Genomic DNA, 18555 nt, shown 5'->3' with positions numbered 1-18555 from the left:
GACACTATGGCTCATGCTCACTGAATAATAGTAAATACTGACGTAGCAAACTGTGTTGGTCAAGTTGTTTATGTGGCATATTCAAAATTCCCTGCACTCTCAAAGCCTAGAATTGTCTTAATTTACTCCAGTGTGACGAAAAAAAATTGTGGAACAATTTAGTCTAATTAAGTTAATATTAGAAGGCATTTGTTATTTTCAGAACAGTAGAGCATGAAAAATACAACTACAGTGTAACAACCACAGAGTTAAGAAGTTCCAAGAAGTTCACAGAACAAGATGAAATAAGGATAGAAGAGACTTTGACAAATTTATTCCATTTCCCTTTTCTAGTTATGGTTGTCATCACTATAGGCATGTCTGTCGAATCTGCTGGTGAAAAATCTCCAGTAATTGGGGATTACTGCATGCACCATGATATGCAAACACCATAGCTATCCATTCATTTATTTAAAGTTATAACAGCATCAAAAGAGAAATCTGTTGTAGCCAATTATTCTGCCTTCAATGCACATTCTGATCTTGAACTCAACCAAGGGAGGACCTCCTAATGTACACAGGTCATCTGTCATGCGAGAGATTTAGCAGATGCATGTCAATCTCCATAATCTGTTTTGGAGGGCATGGGAGGAGCAGTTACTGCTTTCTGCTAAAACTTTGTGCCTCGTGTCTCTGTCCAAATTTGTATACACCTCTGCCTGGTTCAGAGTTGTCTACTCTCAACTGAACACAGAAATTACTTGTAATTCTAGGACCTATATCTTGTAATTCTAGGACTGTAATTACTTGTAATTCTAGGACTGTAATTTTTTTTTCTGAAAAAAAAAAGTAGCTGAAAATCAGGGCTGCTAAGTTTCTGATTTTTTTTTTTAATATAGAGAATGGGTAAATTAAATAAACATTTTTCTTCCAGCCTTCAAATGCCAGAACACTGAAAATTTTCATCATGTAGCAAAATTTCTTTTGACCTCCCTGAAGTAAGAATTCCTATCTAATATGTGTAACAATGATTCTGTGGTTAGATTTCCCTGCTGAACGTTCAATGTACTGATTTGTGATGACTCTTTTGTCTCAAAAGGTACAGATTATTCTTATCTCTTACCATGCACAAAAACTTGCACGCATTGGTTTCTTCCCTATTTCAGCAGCTGTGATCTCATCAAGATTTTGTAAGGAATCACCTATGTGGGAAAATAAATTCTCAGTTCCTAGGTGGTGTGGGAATACCCATCTGGATTCATTAGGGCTGATGTTGTTTTCCTTCTTGCTGTTCTGAATTTGCCATTATAGTGATCCGCTCTGTGGTCATAGTTTAGTGATTAGTCTTGCTGTGTGCTGTTTCCTTCCTTGGCAGAAATAAACCCTTGCCTACATCCATCTGTCAGTGGTTGTGTTAAAAAACAGATATTACCATTCTGGGTCAAAGCAAAAGTTAGGCTTGTATCCTGTCTCTAATTATTGTCAGTTCCAGAAGCATCATGGAAATGAATTTACCTCCCATTCCTGTGAATTCTCTCCTGCTCTTAAGCATACAGTTGCATTACCTTCCAGTCTCTTGTTTAAATTGTCCTTTTTTAACTTGTCATCTTTTTTGGGTTTGGTGTTGGTCGGCTCTCATCCATAAGAATACATTTTGATAATAATCTTGTTTCTCAGTAGAAAAACCTGAAAATAGGGGAGTTTTGCTATGATATATGTTAGTCTTTGACAATAAATCAAGTAATTGCACATGTGCCAGCAGCGATCTGCTGGTGTTCATAATAACAATGTGAGAAGACAGGTGGAAGGAGAGAGTTTTCCTCATGCATTCCCCATTGCCATTGTTGAGGCAATCTGAGTAAGAATGTAATGTTTTGTCTAGCAGAGCTTATTTTTTAAAGTGTGATTGTAAAAGCATAGATATGCAATGTTTGTAGTCACGGGAACTTTCTGTGAGTACCAGAGTAGTGCAAGGACCAAGCTTTATTCTGGCATACTAGGCAGTGCTGATGCAAAGGATGTAAGAAGGGAATCATGGAAGTAGGAACATATTTTCTCCCTTTGCTCCTCATATATTGCTGTTCATTCTTTCTATCTGCTTCTGATCAGATACTATTTAGATGGTGAGCAGTTAATTTGCTCAAAAATGAATGCAAGTTTTCTTTTATTCTTCATCAGTTCTTGTGAAAGATACCAGGCAGATGGATGTGGAAACTGAAGCCCTCCACCTACAACAAAAAAAGCAGACATCAACCAGTGTAAGCAATCTTGTGCTGCCTGATGTGTTGGGGCAATGGGGAACTGAGTTTTCACAGCATTAATTTTCTGTTTTCTGTGACACCATTGTTTACATGTTATCTATTACGGGTCACCATTCATTAGGAATGGGGCTGGAGGCTACTAAACAGTTATCAGATGACAAGTGGACTAGGTTTTGATCAAATCAGTTTATAAAAGTTCATGTGTTTAATTTAATTAAAAGAGCTTCTGTGGAGTTTATCATAAGACCATTTTCGGTTACTCTGTTTCCTAGAGGAGGAGGTTTATCTGATCCTGCCTTCTTGCTTGTGAATGTGTTTGCATGTGTCTTTGTATGTGTTTGCTTCCCTCTCTTCTTGGAATAACTTTTGCACCTTGGGAATCCTTAGTTACATGCAAAGAGTCTCAAGATACAAAATTTCTGCAAGTCACATGAGACAGAAAACATAAAAACCCTGCTGAGGAAATACTGTATGACACATACAGTTAAGAAAGAGATTTCATTAGTTATTAAAATAATTTATTTTTTTGGTTTTTAATGTGTTCATTGAATCCTTTTATTTTCTTTGATGTTTGCTACAAAGAGGAGTCTCCTTGGTATGCAGAATCACCTTAGTGGTTTACCTTTAGAGAGGGTAATTAATGTGATCCTAGAATTGGGCTAATTTTTTTCTCCAAGTACTTGAAGCATTTTCCTTGAATTTGAGTTGTTTTTTTTTTCCCCCACAGAATCATAGAATGTCCTGAGCTGGAAGAGATCAACAAGAATCATCGAATCCAACTCCTGGCCCTGCACAGGATATCCCAAGAATCACACCATGTGTGTGAGGGCATTGTCCAAACTTTTTGAATACTTCCAAGCTTGGTGCTGTGGCCACTTCCCTGAAGACCAGGTTCTTGTGCCCAGCCACCCTGTGGGTGAAGAACCTTTTCCTGATATTCAACCTAAACCTCCCCTGACACAAATTCAGGCCATTCCCTCAGGTCCTGTCACTCTCACCACAGAGAAAAGATCAGTGCCTGCCCCTCCTCTTCCCCTAACAGGGGAGGACTGCAATGAGGTTTCCCCTCAGTCTCCTCCAGACTGAATAGAACAAGTGACCCCAGCCACTCCTTGTGGCTTTCCCTCTTTTTTATTAAGTAACCATTATTTTTGCTGAAATTATCAACTCAAATCACTTAGACATTCAGAAACCTTTCTTCAGTATCAACATGTAGAATCCCAGTTTGTAGGAATGTACATCTATAAAGTTTTTCCAGTGAAGTGAAGTAAATAGAGTTCTTCAGGTAGTTTGCAAAAGTAATAGTAAGCAGAGTTTTGCTTCATCGTATGTTGACTCTGTCCTACCTTGCAAAACAATTTTGTCTTATAAATTTTTCTTTGTGTACAGAATGTTTACCATAATTCATGTTATTATCACTTAAATAAGATTAAATCATCAATATTTTTAAACTATATTGCCATCATGGAAAGAAATACATCTGCAAGTAAGGTCACTTAGAATTTTTTTTTCTAATTAGTTAATGGATAGTATTTTTCCTGTTGTGTGTATATGAGGGGGAATATTGCTGATTTTTTGAATAGTGTTGTTAATCAAACACCCTCACCTATATGTATCTTTTTCCCTAAAAGTTTACTCTCTGTGCTGCTGGAAGTATTGTCTGCTGCTCATGGGGGATGCTACTACCCATGACTGGCTCGTATAGTTCCCACTTCTAGAAAAGACTGACAAAAAATACCTTCTACTAATGATACAGTGTAGTACAACAAAATTGGTGACTGAATTTGTGCTGTGAAATTAAGCTACACCTTGGGACTGAGTCTTTTGGTGGGATTTTTCTGAATGCAGATTATATCATGCTCTCATCTATGGCTGAGGACCACAACCAGTCTTTTTGTCTTTAGTTCTGTTTGTGCAGGCCGACTTGGCATAGCAGGCTGGTCCATAACACTTACCTTCAAAGTCCCATTTTAAGAAGATGGCTACATCACACCCTCCTGCAAAGCGATGAAATGCAGGTCAGAGAGGCAGGAGAAAATACTGCTAGTTTCATGCAAAGCTGTTTGTGTGGGGAGTTTCTTAAAGTACAGATTTAATAATTGGGGCTTACATGAAGAGTATAATTCTTGATGCAACACTGGAAGAATTGAGAAGAGAAGGGAGGAAAATTGTTCTTTCTGAACTGGAGAGATGATCACCACATAACATCCCAGTGCAATGACAGCAGAGGAATGATTTGCTGTGAAGTGAGAGTTTGCACTAAGTGATGCTCTGTAGGGTGGTGGGTGATCTAGTAATACTTAAAGGTAATAAGAGTGTATATGGGAATGAAACAAATTATGTGAAACAAATACTGTAAGTGAGATTACAACAGGAAAGAAAGTAATACCAGGTAATGAAAATCAAGTTACCAGCCATTTTCTAGACTTAGAATCCAGTAAGTTGAGTAAGCACTAGATTTCAGATGTTATCAGTAGACTAAATGTTACTTGAATTATTTTTTTTTAATCTAACAGTGATTACATACATCCTGTGAATTAAAGCCAGGTTATTAAGAACATGCAAACATTGACTGTGTACAACAAATTAGTTGTCCTTTTTCATAAAGGACAACTAATTGTCCTTTTTCATAAAGGACAATTTGTAATAGAGCAGTGTTAAGATGTAAAAGAGTCACACACCACAATTTTAAAGGCAATGATCAGATTTTTCTGAATATTTAGTGTACGAACTGAAAACAGTTTTTGCTGACTAGAGTAATAATGCTTCCTAATAGGAACTTACTGTCACAGTAACTAGTTTGCATGGACATCACTAGTCAAATAAGTTTATGTTCAGCCCTGTATTCAAACAGGCTCTTAAGTGTTTGATTTGCACCAAGAGTGGAGAAGTTATGTGTGCCTTTGTGGAAAGAACAGCGCTCCCAAAGCGCTGTCTTTTAACAAGTGAGAATTTCACAATACAGGTCTGGAAAAAATCTGAATGGATCTGAAGGGTTTTCCCAGGAATGACTCTCAATTCTGAGAACAGGAAACAGCATCGGGTGCTGATTATTCTTTCTGTGGTGGTTTAATCCATCCCTTCTTCTTTACTAGGACATCCTGTTGATATACAGCTGATAGTCTTGGTGGAGAATTCCTCAAAGAAGAGGTGTTGGGAAACAGATCGCATCATTTTCTCTGAAGGACCTATTGGTCTTTCATTTCAAAAACATTTTGAAATTTCAGAAGTTAAGACTTCTCAGTCTGCTAGCACAGTGCCCTTCAAATTCTTAAAGCTTCATATGGCAAGGACAACTTTTCAACAAAATGCAGTAGACAGAAAGAGCAGACAAGTATAGTTGCACATCGGGAGTGTGTGGACCATTTATAAATTTGCAGATTTGCTGTATTCAGCGGCCTAGATGCTTAGATTCTGAGCATGTCCATAGCATTTGAGATATGTTCTCAATATAGAAGTCTGTTCTTCTAAACATGCAGATGAAACAACTGTTGGAAAACTGAATTGCAGAGAGAACTCATCCCTGTGTTTAGCATTCCTCTACATCTAGATAGCAACAAGGGGACCCATTTTACTACATAATCAATGCAGAAAAATTTAGGCCCTACAGACAGACCTAAAGTGTCCTCTTGCCCATCACCTCTAATGAAGTGGTGCTGTAGAGAGAAAAAACTCAGTTTTAAAAACCAAATTAGCAAAAAACTTGTGAAGAACCTGGTCTGAAATGTCTGAGTGCATTTGCCTCTCCCAGTTGTGTAGACAAGAAGCATGTGAGGAATCCTGCCTAGTTCTTCCTTGTTTCTTCTGCAGCAGACAACAATCAAGCAGTACTACTATTTGGAAGAAACCTCCAATTTTGTATACACCCGCTGCTGTCACAATTCATTGGATATTAGCCTTCTGTTATAACTTGGCAGTGCAAAGAGCAAATTAGATGATGTTACAATTGTCTTCACCTAGCTGCAGATGAAGGGAGTTTGTATGAAGCTGACATTTGCATTGTAGTGTTAGTTTTGGCTAATCTGCCTCTCCTGCACTGGTTTCCAAACCAAACACAAAAATGGGAGGAGACATAATTGCTGAATAGCTCTGAAGGGTTTTCCCAGGCATTAGTGTCAATTGTGGTAACAGAAAACAGCATGGGGTGCTGATTATTCTTTCAAACTTTTGAATTAAAGCTATGCATAGATCTGGAGACTTCGCAACCTCTTAACACTAGGAAGTTTTATGTGCTGTTCAGTGTGAAAATATGAATTTAATAGTCCACAAACTTCAGCTAAAATGAAAATTTATCTTTATGGGGAGCCACAAAGCCAATAGTATATACTATGATTTTAAACAGTGAAATGATTTTATTACATTGTAGGGACAAGTCTCAGAATATCTACAAATGCAAATATCTATAATGGAAAAATAAGAGAAAGGTAATATTTCCAGCAAAGGTTGAAAGGTAACCCTCGGCAAATATTGAAGGTTGCTTATTTGTTGAAGTGGCTCATTGTGGATCATTGTACCTTGTGCACACTAAAATATACAACATATTTGACACACTGGGACACTCCCACACCCACACCCACATTCTTGGAGGAGTGCATAGGATTTGAAAGGAGGCTGCAGTTAGGGGAAGAAAGCCAAGGTAATTTTGTGCCTTCAATTACAGTGTGGATGGGGTGCTTTTTGTTGGTGTGGACATCCACAGCAAAGGGAAGCAGGACATACAGATAACTATGTTCACGGTATTTTTTACTTCTGATTACCCAAGATTTACATCAACCCTCCTTTTGATGGAAGGTTCTGTTGCGATTTCTACATTATAGCATTGTGTTGCTGAACTGGTATTGCATGTCAGTCCAAAAAGACATGTGGGACCCGCCTTTAGACAGAAAACAGAAGAGCAACACACTGCACTGTGTCACTAACATTGCTTTGAAATATTCATGTCAATATCTTTGAAGATATGTTTATCACTGATTGTACTACAAAACTGTCTGGAACATAAGAGTTTACCAAATTCTTTCTCTTTGTGTTGATTAGCTCAAAAGTAGGGCAATAGCAGAACCCTTAGTAATGTCTTTTGTACCCCAGAACTTTTTATTCATAATATTCATACTTCAAGTTGCAAAATATAACCATGAAAATTATAGTACTGCCATATTTTCCCATGTATTTTTTAAAAATATCACTAAGATTTAATTCTGCATATGAGAGGTGTATGATAGGAAGGACTTAGAGTGGGTGACGAGTCTGTTCAGTTCAATGCAGTTACTCATCACTGTGGGAGGCTGCATTCAAGCAGCCTGGCATCAAGAAAGCACCTGGTCTCAAACTTTTCATCACTGTTTTCCAGAAACAGCTGCCAATTTAGTTATTTATACACCAGCTTGAATTTAGTTATTTCCTGGTTTTTGAACGCTTGACTGTATGACCTGACATACCTTGTTTTTTGTAGCTCTATGTGTAATGTCACACCATTACAAAATGGTGCCTTAAGGCTGTGGGGATAAAAAAAACAAACAAAAAAACCTAGTTCTTGTTTCGACAATTTTTTTTAATAAGTTTTGTTGTACAACCGATCTTTAAGTAGAATTTCATAAAATCTTGATGTACATAAGAAAAATGTGCTTTCTAAAATTATTATAATAAAGGTTGTCACTTAGTGGTGTACAACCTCAAAGATTAGTAAACTGTCTGTATTTCATTTCTTCAGGGTTGTTTACAGAGTCTTTATTCAATCTGATATAAAGGGGTAGTAATGTCTGAAATCAAAGTAGTGAGATGAAAGGTCAGATATGACCTGGAGAATTCACTTGTGGACAATGGGGGGTGTGTGAAATGCCTGTTTCTGGTTTGCCTGCATTGTAGAGCTTACTGTCTCCCAGCAGCAAACTTCTCTGCCTTTCCTGCCCAGCTGATGAAAAGCAGGAGGAATAGCTTTGGGATAAGACACTGAGATGTACGACTATTGCTTGGGGACCCTCAGACTCTGTGGAATTTATCTCCAGTTTGTCTAGCACTCACTCATACCATCTTGTCCTGTGAAGCCACTTGCCTAATCCCAGAGTTGGTTACAAAACTGCAAAGCTATAACCCAAACCAAACCCATGCTGTGATTCCTCTGAAGGCCGCACAACCCTTCTTACTCACTGCAATGAAGTTGATGGTGACCTTTATGAACGTGAATGCCTTTTATGGTGTATACAGTAAAAAGAAGTGAACAACAATCTTCATAAAGGAATTAGCCTTTTAAGCTCTCCAGAGGTATCTGGTTTATAGTAAATTGGAGTGGCTAACTGGATGTTGCCTCTGAGGTAGTGCAACAGTTTACTGCCACAATACACAGGTAAAGATGGAAACTATAAACAGCCTCATTATGAAAAACTGGTCACTGACTGAGAAATGTTTGCTGCAGGGATAAATGAGGTGTTTTCGAAGTACTTGCTAGTACACTCAACCCAGAATGAGCACATGAAAAGATTGATCCAGTCTTGGTACTGGACCACCAGGCCAGTGGCCTCAGGTCGTTTTCCCAGAATGGACTATGCAGTCCAGCCTGCATTTCTGCTCAGACAGATGTACACAGTACTGCAATGCTGAACAGGGAAAGTCACATTGCTTAGTTGGGGGTTTGGTTCACTTCTGGTTTTGATCCTATGTCTGTCTTCCTGTTTCTCCTGTACTTAATAACTTGACACACACTGAAAGTAGATCACAATAGCAGCACCTGGTACAAAGTTTGTAATGTAAATGTATGAAAGGGATATTGGGCCTTTTGTTTCACATTTTTTCCACATTATTTATTGCTAAGAAATCTATTTGGAAGACAGGAAATACTCTAGACTGAACCTATGCTGTTTGCAAGTCCCTGGGTGTGGTAGAATCTGGTTTAGCCAGGGACAGGGACACATCTGCAAATGAGCAGGTTTTTTGGAATGCTGTTGCCAGACATCCACAGGAAGTGTGATTTGAGAATTGTCTTAACTCCTTTACTTAGCATGGGACTGCTGAAGAAACATTGTGGCTTTTTTCATGGGCTGTGGACACAGGCAGCTTTGAAAGAAACTGTACTCTGAGTCAGAGAATTTGTACTCCCTGTCTCTATTTATTATAGAGAACATCTTTGAAGCAGAATTGGATATTGATATGAAATGGAGAGAACTGCTGCAGGTGACTTTAAAGTCACCCAGACTCAAACCCCCTGATTTCTCCCAGCTTGGGAAATTAACTGGGAGAGGAAGAGAGGAAGAAGCCTTTATATTTGTGCTGCCATGATGTCACAATAGGAGTTAAGGAACAAAAAATATCACACCCGAAAAGTGCTTTTCACTCACTGCATTTGTGCTTCATGGTAGGCCTGGTGTCATGACTATTCCCATTTTGTCTCTGAAGCCTGCAACAGACTTCAGGCAGCCCAATGTCTGAGGCTGTTTCCTGGTTTAACAATTGCTGGGACAGTTGTGGGTACCTTGCTTCTCCCTCTGTCACACATCTTTTCTTCACAAAACAAAGGAAGTAGACACAGCAACAGAGGTATGAGGGCTGTTGGATATCCTTTTGTACTGCTGCAAAAAGCAGTAGGCACAACTAGCCTGCCTCCCTGTTTGTGCTTCTTTCACGTATTGAAATACAGATGTTCCCTCTGGACCTGAGGAAACACTTTTATTCTGTGAGGATGCAGAGCCATCAGCTTACAGCTCTTCTCTGGCAGACCAGTGAGCAGATGCTTTTCTTCCAAGCATTTCTGACAGACACTTACATAGGAAATGATGCTTGCTCCAATGTGGTCCCATTTTTTGCCAACAGTGGACTGCACTCATGGGGCAGTAGCCCACCAAACTTTTCCCCTGACCTTTGGAATAACTTCATGATGAGAAACAAGATTCCTGAGCTTACTATTCATTTAACTATTGAATTCAAAGGCAAATGAGGAAAGCAAGGTTGAAAGAGAGCAGAAGTGCCCAAACTTCCTCTGCACCCACAGTGTGTCCACTTTGGGGTGTGTAGTGACCTCCTTAGGTGTTCCCTGAGCCCCAGAAGTATGAGACAGAAAAGGCTCCATGGCTCCAGTGCCTCTCCCTCCTGCTGAAGCTCACATCCCACACATCCACAATCTGTGTTGCTTTTTCTTGCCAGTCATGTGCTGTGGGATCTTCAGGCAGATATGAATATTTCTGGTTCTGAAGGCTCCTAATTTTTTCAGCTACTGCATTACTTATTCCTCTTTAAGTGAAGCTTCTCTGGCTTTTGGCCTTTGATCATCTTCTCTAAATGGTTCTGATGCAATTTACCCCAGTTTGGGTCCCCCTCCCAAACTCACTTTTGTTTACATTTCTCAGGGCCTGAGATGGCGAGGAGTCCTTGATTCCTAGGCTTAGAGAGGAATTGTTTTGTCTGACCAAAATGGGAAATCTGTAGCTAGCATTCTGTATGGAGTTCAGAGTTATACAGTAAAGAATTGCAGGATTACAAATATATGAAAAATATAAAAGCTAAAATCCTAAGGCACCAGTTCACATAGCTATAAAATTAGGGCAAATATATCAAGGCTAAATCTTGATTACATTTCAGGATCATCACAATCATATGATAACAAAATCTTTTGAAATCATGTCACACAGCTGGCAGGGCAAGGACATCCTCTCTTGGTGTCAGAAATGTGTGTGACTGAAGGTGTGTTTGAGCTGCAGTGTTCAAGTGTCTTTTGGGAGCAGTTTTTGTGGAAAATAATTCACAACCCCATCAGAAGTTGCTTTCTAACATGCTTTTGAAAGAGAACAATAAGAATCAAAACCCTTTGGAGGAAGGAGTTTGAAAAGGTTTATAGAGATAAATGTGACTGGTTATGGAAAAGTATGAAAGAAAAGGAGTTTGGAGTCGATGTTGAACAGCAATATTTACATTCCTGGCAACTTTGTTGGTTTTGCCTACTTGAAGATACTGGTAGAATAAGAATGTTCTCCCTTAAAATCAGTTGATGAATCAGTGTTCTGGACAGAATCCAGTTTCTTATCTATCTGGGATCGAGTTACCCTACTTTCCCTATTTTTGTATGCGAACAATGATAAATGGAGATATCAGTCTCCATGGGAGACTAAAATGACATCACTGAAATAGCGATGATGTTTTTAACAACCTTGTAGATGAAACAAATGGGCACAGTTTTGACCTAACATCTTGAGTTATCACAACCTTACATCTTCATTACGTTGTCTTCTTTTTACTGAAACAATGTAGATATGAAACAATGGCAGATTACAGGGATAATGTATTAAACTGATGCAAACTATTTAAAATGCAAGATGTCAAGCAGTGGCTCCAAACATAGCACACATCATCTAAAAAAAACCCCAAATCAAAAAACCATAACACTCTGAAGAAAGCTAAAAGAAAAGAGAAAGTCTTTCCAACTATGAAATTATTTTCCAAATCCTCCTAACTTAGAATCTTGAACATAGCCAGTGTTAAAGAAATTAATTCACTGAAAAAGCACACAACACGCAATGTTCAGGAAAAAATATTGGTTAGTCAGAGAATATCTCTGTGTTTCAATATTTAATTTTGAATCCATATTTTAAAAAGTGTTAAAAGTTTAAAACCAAACCAAAGAAACTGTTTTAGATGCAAGCAGCAACCACAAACCAAATCACTGTTTAAACCAAGCTAAAAAATTGGTGTAACACCAGTTACTTTTATGTATTATAAAAAATTTTGCTTTAACTGGACAAACTTTACAACAGTGGTGATTTTTATAGCATGTATATTTTGTAAAGCAGCTTTGCAAACACTTCCTGAGTAAGCCTCTGCAATATTTTTGTACTTTCCTATATTTGACACTGGTGACATCTTGTGGTAGTTTTAGTCAAGGTAAATAGCAGCTGTTGCTTTTGTCATCCTTACTCTGCAGATTTGCTTACTGCTGAGTGATGGAGTCCTGCAATTGATAAAAATGCAGTGTATGACTTCATGGTGAGGAGATACTACATCTACTAGATTTTAATAAAATAAAACTAGCCTAGTTAAGTGTCAAATCTCACTCCAGCCACAGAAAGGAGAAAACAAAATCAAACTGGTTATAGCCGCAATTAGTCTGTACCAGAAAATTAATGATTCTTTCTGGAAAAGACTACACCCTTGCTGAAAAGGGCTCTTTAATAAAGTTATGGGACAGACGGGGAAGTGTGTATGTAACTCTAGACAATGGGGACTGCAAATGTCACAGTCCTAAGCCTCCCCTCTCATGTGTGCTCAGACAGCAACAAAATGACATGGATATCTTGTCATTCCCAGAACTACAGTGAAAATCCTCTATTAAACAAGAACTACCAGTATTAGTACAGCACAAAGAAAACAACTGATGAATCCTATAAAAATCTGACAGTTTTATCTGTCCTTTTAACCCAAAATACTTTATCCGGTTCACTAGCAAGAAAGACAGTATCACTATAAGGCAAGTAGTAGGCCAAATTGTCAAGTGAAATTATTTCATGCCTGCCTTGCATGGTCCTAGTGACATGGATAGTCTCATCTGCCCTTGCAGAAAATACGGTGGAGGTTTTTATGTTGTAATTTTCCCTGACCCTTGTATGTTTTGTTTAAAGAGGGGTACGTTGCAGACCTAGGAAAGGAAACAGTCAGAAAAGGTACAGCTCCCATGAATTCTAGCCAAGGATATCTGATCCTGTGAATTGCTTAATACAAGGGCAAAAACTGTGGTTTTGAGAAGTTTTTGTAGGAGTCCCACATACACATTATACTTAGCAATGAACTATAATGCCTGCTGCATGAATGCAGTCTTGGATTTCAGTTAGGTGCTGAAACTTTGATGAGGACAACACTGGAAATTCCCCTTCCAAGGCACAGTCCAAGCACCCACGGCAGAACCAATGCAAATGATCAGTTTTGGTGGAAATCAGTAGCTTGCACTGGTACAAGTAGCGTCACAATATTAAGTAAAGCACTGGTGCATCTAGGGCTGAAATTCTATAGCCTTACTAGTAAGAGGACTATGATGTCTAGAAACAATATGATGAGCAAGTGCCTCACCCTGCTCTGGGAATACCAGAAGGACTAAGAGACACATTTGCACAAAAGCTTTTACATGATCACAAGAAAAAGAAAATTAGAAAAATCAGGGATTTATTGTCTTAGAATTTGTGTGTAGAATACTAAATGTCTGAACTACCCATGATTGAACAGTCTGGTCTAGGTCTGGTAGCAGGAATAAATAACAAAGTAAGGTCTCAGAGCTGCTTATCTAAAATTGCATTGAAAGCAATGGCAAAAACATCTGATAAGCATTGTTAATTGCCTAATTCTACTCTCTCATATAACACTTTAAATTGGCTAAAATGCTTTATCCTGCTTACTATTGGTATTTCACCACTTTAGAGGCATTTTCAGGAGGAGCATTATTCAATTTATCACCATGTAAGACCTAAATTGAAAAAGAATTGGAAGTTATATGTCATTTTTTTGGTGAGATATACAAATGATAGGCTAAATGAAACACAAAATCACAGAATGGCAGAGTTTGGAAGGCACCTCTGGAGGTCCTGTGGTCTAACCCCTGCTGCAGCAGAGCCATTTTGAGCTGGCTGCCCATGACTGTGTCCAAATGGCTTTTACAGATCTCCAGTGGGGGAGACTTGACAAATTCTGTGGGCAACCTGCACCAGTGCCCAGTCATCCTCACAGAAAAAAGGGTTTCCTGTTGCTTAGAAAGTACCTCCAGTGTTTCAGTCTAAGCCCATAGACTATGCCCTGCGTTTTGTCTCTGCTCCTGTCACTGAACACCACTGAGGAGAGCATGGCTCTCTTTGTTGCACTCTCTCTTTGGGTATTTGTAGGTATGGATGAGTTCTCTTTTCTGGACTGGACCCATGTCAGCTTTTTCTCATGGTAGACACTCTCCAGTCTCATTAACATCTACTAAAGATTATTGAGAATTACCTCACAGTGGTACAGGTGAGTTAATTCTCACACTCATGTGTGCATCCCAACAAGACTCTGGTATGTTCAGATGGCTTAAGTGATCCCTGACCTGATCCTCTTCCACCAAGGAAGAATTCCCTATGCATTTTCCTTTCTCCACATTTTTCATGTGTCTCTGGGTTTTCTGCAAGATGGAATTGCTAGTAAAGACTGAAGGTATTTTGTACCACAGTGTTTTCTATGTCATAGAATCATGGAACATAGAATGATTTGAGTTGGAAGGGGCCTTAAAGATCATCTAGTTCCAACACTCCCTGCTGTGGGGAAGGACACCTTCCACTTCCTCAGCTTGCTCAGATCCCTATCCAGTTTGGCCTTGGACATTGCCAGGACATCCACAACTCCTCTGGGCAACCTGTTCCAGTGCCTTACCACCTTCACAGTAAAGAATATTTCCTGATATCTAATTCAAACCTACTCTCTTTCAGTTTGAAACCATTCCCCCTTGTCCTGTCACTATATGCTCTGGTACAAATGGAATGATGGAATGCCATGTTCAGCTGCTGTCACCAGCACCCCCAGGGCCTTTTCCTGTGGCAGCTTTGCAGCCACTCTGCCCCAGCCTGTGGCACTGCCTGGGCTTGCTGTGACCCAAGGGCAGGACTTGTACAAAGTCTCTCCAGGTTTCTTGTAGGCTCCCTTCAGGTACTGGAAGGCTGTGATTGGGTCTTCTTTTCTCCAGGCTGAACAAATCCAATTCTCTCAGCCTTTCATCATAGGAGAGGTTCTCCAATACCTCCAATATTCTGGATGCCTTTCCTCTGGACTCATGTCATTTCAGTGCTGGGAGCAGAGAGCTGATGCGGCACTGCAGGTGGGGTCTCAGCAGAGCAGGGCAGAGGGGCAGAATCCCCTCCCTGGCCCTGCTGCCCACACTGCTCTGGATGCAGCCCAGGACACATTTGGCTCTTTGGGTTGGGCGTGCCCATGGCTGGGTCACGTCCAGCCTCTCACCCACCAGCACCCCAAGCCCTTCTCAGCAGGGCGGCTCTGCTCTGTTCATCCCCAGCCTGTGTTGATACCAGGGTTTGCCCAAGTTGCACATGGGGACCATGAAATTCCTATGGATCCACTTCCTGAGCTTGTCCAGGTCCCTCTGAATGGCATTCCATCATTCAGGTGTGCTAAGTATGTCACTCAGCTTGTCACACTTCAGGTGTGTTAAGTATGTCACTCATCTGCAAATTTGCTGGCAGTGCACTCAATCCCTTTGTCTACATCATAAATGAAAATATTAAATAACACTGGTCCCAGTATGGATCTCTGAGGGACACCACTTGTCCCTCTTGTCCATCAGGACTCTGAGCCATTGCCCACAACCCTCTGGGTGCTACCATCCCACTAATTTGTTATTCACCTAACAGTCCACCCATGAAGTCCCTCTCTCTCAATTTTAAGGGAAAAGGATGCTGCGGGGGCCTGTGCCAAAGGCTTTCCAGAAGTCCAGGTAAATGATACCTGTCACCCTTCCCCTGTCCACTCGTGCAGTCACCCCACCACAGAAGGTGACTGGGTTGGTCTGGCAGGACCTGCCCCTGGTGCTGCCATGCTGGCTTTCCTGAACCACCTCCCTGTCCTACGTGTGCCTTAGCACAGCTTTTGGGAGGGTATGTTCCATGATCTTCCCAGGCATGGAGGGAAGGCTGACAGATGGGTAGTTCCCAACGTCCTCCTCTCTACTCTTTTAAAAGATGAGTACGATGTTTTCTTTTTCCAGTCACCTGGGACTTCACATGATTGCCATCACTTTTCACATATCACCAAATTAAATATCACCCAAATATGAGAGTGGCTTTGCAAATACATCAGTCAACTCCCTCAGGACTCAGGGATGCCTCTCATCTTAGTCTTCTGTTACCTACATGCAGGTTCTTTTTTTTTCACCAGCAGGACTGAGAACACCATCTGGGCCCAAGAGTCAAGTTTTGTCTAGCAGTATCATTTCCTTTTCTATGGAAGCTGAGCAGTGGTATTAGTCAGAGAGCCAGACAAGCTTCTGCAGTCCCTACACATTATCCTGGACAGAGGACCCAGCAGGCAGCAGATCTCTTCAATTGATATGTCAGGTCAACAGGTGGTTTATTCTGTACCCTGAACAGTGATTAATTGCAGCAAGGACTCACCCACTGCAATGAATCACTGTTTCCTCCTGGTACTATTGCATGTTTTAGGGTCAGGTGGACCAGATAATTTGCTTGAAGGTGCATGAAGCTCCTACTCAGCTTTGAGGATAGTGAAGCTGCAAGCCTTTAGGTGAGAAAAGAGCCTTCCCTGTTGTGCTGTAAGCCACTTGCTTCCACCTCTTCCACTCTCCAGAGGTTGCACTTACCTTCATATTAGGGATGAACACTGCCACCTTCTCAGCTGCAGGTGGGATTGGTGGCTCTTCAAGCTGTTGAGCCTCAGAGAATGTCCTATCTCTCTTTCCTCTTCCCTTGTGCTATGCAGCCTGATCACTTCCTTTGGGTAACTCCTCATCTTGGCAGCAAAGATCCTCCAAGACTTCACAGTTCCTACAACAAATTAAAATGAAACAACAGATTTTTAATGGAAGCATACTAAATGTTCAAGTAGAAGTAGCTGCTGAAGTACAAATGTCTTCAGGCCGAACATCCTGCTATTATCAAAGAACTGTTCCACTTGCCAGAAATATCTTTCTCATATTAGGTATCTCCAACTTCTGCCACTGCTTGCTATCACTATTTGTCCGTACAGGGATCCTCCTTCACACCACATCTAAGGTGTAGCTCGGTTTCTGTGTAAAGGTAACTTATCTAACTTATCATCACCTCTTATACAGAGACAGCCTAGCCTTACAGCTATTAGTCAGTGCACGGCTTACATACAAAATTGAAACTAAGAAACAAACAAACAGAAAAACCCCTACAACAAACCATTGTAATGCAAGTTACAGAAAGTTTTTATATTAAATGTTTGACAAGTTACAAAGTTTTCATATATATCTGCTGTGAAAATGACCATTAAGTGTAAGACTCTCCCTGGGAATGGTGATGCTCAAGAAAAGTTCATAGCATTTAGAGAAGGCTTTCCTGCAGTCTCATAGGTAGCTTGAAGCAGAAGAGAAACACTTTCTATGAAAAAAATTGTCTGAAACAACTCTTTTGAAACAACTTCAGATATACAATATAGATATGATCAGGGTATGGCTAGGGGAACAGGCTTCAGATACTTGCCAACTAAGGCTTTGAGTTTTCTCCAGGGTTGTAAGAAATGACTCAGAAGGGAGGATGTGAAACAAATGTGAAAAATCGCTGCAGGATTAGATGAAAGGTTATTCCACAGAGGGAATTTATATTGTATATCTGTAGTAAATAAGTAAAACATTGCCCAGTTTCAGATACCAAGTTCACTCTAAGCTCTCTGTGAAGCACTCCTACCTGCAGGTTTTTTGAATGCCATAGGAAGAAAATCTAGTGCCTTCATATTTTTGTGTATCAGCTCTGCTAGGATAATATATTATTGGATCATCATCGCACTGATGGGAAAAATTATGTTCAGAGATCCAAATTATTTTCTCAAGAAACTGTTGACCTGTCTTCATGACTTCATTGATAGGAGCACATTTTGCTTTCAAAAAAGTAAAAGGGGCAGGTCTGAGAGAAATGTCTTGTGAAAATCAGTGGTGAAACAAACTAAAGGAGTATTTGTAGAAATGACTCGATTTCTAAATTCTGCTTCTTGCATTATTATATTAATGGGGTTTACAGATACTGAGGTTATGGCCCTGGACAAATAAGTATTTCTCTCTGCACACTTTTTCCCCTAATCATACTTCCAGCCAAGTGAGAACAATTTATGCTGAAATTGGTGTCCACATTTGAAGCTCCTAAAGTCTTTCGTGCCATACAGGGCATATTATGTGCCATAACAGGCATGTTGTTTTATGGCATATTTTCCTACCTCTACAACATACTTATGGCATCCTTGCCATGCAGAGCTTGGCTGTTCCTGAGTCTCTTTTTTCAAACACAACCTGGCACATCCTACTCTACTGTCAGACCTTGTCTGTGAAGCCCTGACTAGCTTGTGAGAAAGTATGAGGAGGCATGGGCCTGTGTTTTATTCAGATATAAAGCCTTATTATTCAACTGACCTGGAGGTCTCCATGTAGGGTGAGCTGCAGCTGTGTGAAGAGTTTATTGTCTGTTCAGCAGTGGTGCAGTTGGGTGCAGCATCTTCTGCTTCCAATAGGAGAGTAGACAGGAATGTGCTTCAGCTGGGACCTGGACCTCTCTTGTCCTATATAGGAGCTGGAGAGTAACAAAATGGCATGAAGCAACTGTGTTCATGCAGCACAAGCCATGCA

General features: G+C 40.1%; 1 long non-coding RNA gene across 1 annotated transcript; it reads right to left on the bottom strand.

The window, feature by feature from the left end:
• Positions 1-2112: 2112 nt before the first annotated feature.
• LOC118699735 (uncharacterized) lies at positions 2113-18450 on the bottom strand. The gene is made up of 4 exons (XR_004982116.1): positions 18343-18450; positions 16558-16741; positions 4196-4237; positions 2113-2207 (listed from the first exon to the last, which is right to left on the bottom strand). It is a non-coding gene; the product is annotated as an uncharacterized LOC118699735 (long non-coding RNA).
• Positions 18451-18555: the final 105 nt, after the last annotated feature.

Source organism: Molothrus ater, chromosome Z (genome assembly GCF_012460135.2).
Source record: "Molothrus ater isolate BHLD 08-10-18 breed brown headed cowbird chromosome Z, BPBGC_Mater_1.1, whole genome shotgun sequence".
Lineage (NCBI taxonomy): Eukaryota > Metazoa > Chordata > Aves > Passeriformes > Icteridae > Molothrus > Molothrus ater.
This window is presented reverse-complemented; position numbering and strand designations above follow the sequence as displayed.